This window comes from Octopus bimaculoides, chromosome 1 (genome assembly GCF_001194135.2).
Source record: "Octopus bimaculoides isolate UCB-OBI-ISO-001 chromosome 1, ASM119413v2, whole genome shotgun sequence".
NCBI lineage: Eukaryota > Metazoa > Mollusca > Cephalopoda > Octopoda > Octopodidae > Octopus > Octopus bimaculoides.
Genome location: NC_068981.1, coordinates 3,011,086 through 3,015,157, shown reverse-complemented (window position 1 = coordinate 3,015,157; position 4,072 = coordinate 3,011,086). Strand labels below are relative to the sequence as shown.

The following is a 4,072-nucleotide window of genomic DNA, read 5'->3' as shown; positions in this document are numbered from 1 at the left end:
CCACAATAGGTGAAAATCTGCAAAGTAGGAACAGTATTGTACTGTATATTTTTTTTGATTATTTTCATAATTTGTATATATTTATTATAAATGCAAAACAACACCACGGAGGCATCAACGTAAGCTTAAATGATAAACCATGATAGGTGAACCACGATAAGTGAACTGTGATATGGTGAGGGATTACTGTACACAACTGGTGCTCAACTGGCACTCCAGTGGTTACGACAATGAGGGTTCCAATTGCTTCAGTTAATGGAACAGCCAACTCATGAAATTAACATGCAAGTGGCTGAGCACTCCATGGACGCACATACTCTTACTATAGTTCTCAAGGAGATTCAGCATGACTCAGAATGTGACAAGGCGACCCCTTTGAAATGCAACTCCAGCTGAGTGCAACTTGAAATAAAGTGTTTATATACAAATATTATGCGCAAAAGATACTGAGTTTATTACATATTTAGTACTTACTATAACTTGTCTGTCCTTCAATTTTTGGTGTGGTGTTATGTAACTAGTTCAAAATACTTAAGCTTTAATATTAGCTTCCATTAGTATTTTTGAAGAGCTGTTCACTCCCTGAGTGACATAATTCCCTCTAGTCAACCAATTAACTAAAAAGAATAATTTATAAAAATAGCTCAGCCATTACTTACAAGCAAGTAAGGCAGCGAGCTGGCAGAAATGTTAGCACGTTGGGCGAAATGCTGAGCAGTATTTCGTCTGCCGTTATGTTCTGAGTTCAAATTCCGCTGAGGTCAACTTTGCCTTTCATCCTTTCGGGGTTGATAAATTAAGTACCATTTACGCACTGGGGTCGATGTAATCGATTTAATCCCTTTGTCTGTCCTTGTTTGTCCCCTCTGTGTTTAGCCCCTTGTGGGCAGTAAAGAAATAAGAAATAAGTAACGTTAGGAGGCTGGGCGAAATGCTTAGCAGTATTTTGTCTGCCACTATGTTCTGAGTTCAAATTCTACCAAGGTCAACTTTGCCTTTCATCCTTTCAGGGTCGATAAATTAAGTACTAGTTGTGTACTGGGGTCGACCTAATCAACTGGCCCCTTTCCCCAAAATTTCTGGCCTTGTGCCTAGAGTAGAAAAGATTACTTACAAGCAACAATGATATGTCCACTTGCATTATGTGTTTGCTGATTGTTTTAGATGCCCATGCAGCCATGAGCAGGCATAAACACTCCCTTGACCATCCCATTCTTGGTCTGATATAACATTGAGAATGTGACTGTTGGCGGGAGAGATGGCTGCATCCACAGTCAGCTGGAGTTTATTTTTCATTGAGGATACTACTACCTCCATCGACACAACATGGTGCCTGGTCCAGGAACTGAACTCACGACCTTGCACTATTTTACTCATGGAATTGGCAAGTGTTAACGAATGTCTAATTTGCTTTCATTTAGTTTCCTTTTGACGATAAGAGCTTCATTGAGGAATAAACAGAATCTTCCTTTTCTTTGATTTGACAGATATTTATTCACTTTTTCAAGAGTCAGCTAAAGTCAGTTTCTTCTCTGCTGTAATATTTTCATCAAATTATGTTAACAAATAAAAAGTTTTATATTTAAAAGATGAGGAATTGTGTACATTATTTACATTATTTACATTCGACGGGCATATGGTGTAGTTATTAAGAGCGCAGGCTACTAACCCCAAGATTCCGAGTTCAATTCCAGGCAGTGACCTGAATAATAATAATAATAATGATAATTAATAATAATAACATCGAAGTTTCCCCAAGACACCTGATGGAGGGTATATCAGCTGAAACGTGTTAACAACAAACAAGATGAGGACAAATATCCGTCAAATGTAAATAATGTACATAAATAAAAAGTTTTAATGAAAATTTGATGATTTGTGTAATTATCATCCTCCTCCTCCTCATTGACACCATCATTATCATCACCATCATCATCATCAGCATCATTTAAAGTTTGTTTTCCATGCTGGCATGGTTTGGATGGTTTGACTGGAACTGGCAGGCCAGAGAGCTGCACCAGGCTCCAATTGTCTGTTTTGGTATGGTTTCTATGGCTGGATGCCTTCCCTAACACCAGCACAGGTGCTTTTTATGTGACATCAGCACCATTGCTTATATGTGGCACCAGCACAAGTGCTTTATACGTAGCCCCATCACAGGTACTTTACATGTGACACCAGAAAGGGTGCCTCATATGTGATACTAGCATGGGTGCTTTATACGTGGCCCCAGCACAGGTGCTTTTAACATGGCACCAGCATGGGTGATAACGAAAATTAATTTGAAAGAACAAAAGTAGAAATGAAGACATGTGAATAGAAACAAAATACATTTTTTCTGAACTTATCCAACTTTGGTCTTTAGGAAGGGGATCCAGTTGTAGAAACCCTTCCAAAGCAGACACTGGAGTATGATGCAATCCTCGGAGCTGTCAGATTCTGTCAAACCATTCAGTACATACCAGCATGAGACATCAATGTTCACAAATGATGAGGTCCTATGAATGGAAGCTGAATACTCTAGCCTGGTGATTGTCAGCCTTTTTAATATTCAGATCAGATCTCAAACTTGGATTTTTTTTAGGGACCTACACCAAAAAAACACAAGTTAATTGAGAAAAACTTATTATATTTATAGAGGGATGATTGGGGGGGGGGCTGCCAGAAGGATGCTTGAGGGTTGCATGCAGCGCAAGGAGCCACAGTTGAGAACTGCTGCTCTAACCCTTAGGCTGCATACTACATACTTTCTCAATGGAATGAGTTAAATTTCTGGTGGGTTTTGAACACTTTAATAGATGTAGGTTTTGGGAGCTGGGTTTTGATAGAAACATGAATGAATTATCATTTCTTGTATGTATGGGAAATAAGAACACAGATAAAGAAAGTAGGTTTGAGAAGAACAGGAATTGAACACTTGAACAAAGCAAATCATAAATAAGCTTTCTGTTGAAGTAAAAATAGGAAATGCTGTGAGATGACAATCTTAGCTGTTGAGGAAAAGGTAGAAAAATTCTGCCCTTCCTTTGCTGACATGTGCGCTCACACACACACATCTACACACGCACACTCGCCCACACACACACACTCACCCCCCTCCACACACACTCACCCCCCTCCACACACACTCTCCCCACACACCTATACACTGACACAAATACATTACACAATAACAGAAGTGATCTGGAACAGGATCTTGTAGAAAGAATCTTCATGCATGCATACATACATACATACATATACATACATACACATACATACATACATACATACATACATACATACATACATACATACATACACACATACATACAGCGGATGTTAACATAAAACTGAAAATCAGTGAAAAAGAGAACACCTATGCTGAACTATTGAGAAATCTGCAGTTACTCTATCCAGGTTACAAGTTCAGGTTTATACGTGTAATTATTGGGGCCCTGGGATATGTAACACACTGCCTAAATACCAATCTTGAGAAATTAGACTTCGCAAAACCAGAAAGGAGAAAGCTAATTTGAAGACTACAGATCCAATCCATCAATGAAACTGTAAAAATCTGCAAAACTTTCCAGAAGTTTATCATTTAAATCAGCTTGATGGGTCTTCTCAAACACGACAAAATACCAAAGATCTCGGTCATTGCATCCGTGAGGCCCAACACTCGAAAAGAGCTCAGCTACTTTGCCTCCATGAGGCCCAATACTCAAAAGGAATTCAGCCACCTTGCTTCCTTGAGGCCCAATATATATATATACATATATAAAGTCATAAATGACAGAGAAATATTTTGACGAACTTTTATTTAATGATTTAAGTTACAAAATAATTTGTTGTGATTATAGCATTTTTCTTATTGTTAAATAAAAGTTAATCAAAATATTTCTCTATCATTTATGACTTTATACACTCCTCATCCTTTTCTTTTGTATATTACTACATTATTCTATGTGGTTTGGACAATGATACATTAAGGAACATTTATTACGAGTACCACCAGATTACCTGAATCCATATATCGTGACTTAAATAGAAAATATGTGTGTGTGTGTGTGTGCAGCCTTCTGGCTCACCA

General features: G+C 38.0%; 1 long non-coding RNA gene across 2 annotated transcripts in view; it reads right to left on the bottom strand.

Annotated features, from left to right (window-relative positions):
- LOC106880097 (uncharacterized) overlaps positions 1–1,703 on the bottom strand; it is a 6,403-nt gene extending 4,700 nt beyond the window's left edge. For both annotated transcript variants that reach the window (XR_001410704.2, XR_001410705.1), the window contains exon 1: positions 1,670–1,703. This is a non-coding gene — a long non-coding RNA (uncharacterized LOC106880097). The remainder of the gene's footprint in view (positions 1–1,669) is intronic.
- Between the last annotated feature and the right edge of the window lie 2,369 nt (positions 1,704–4,072).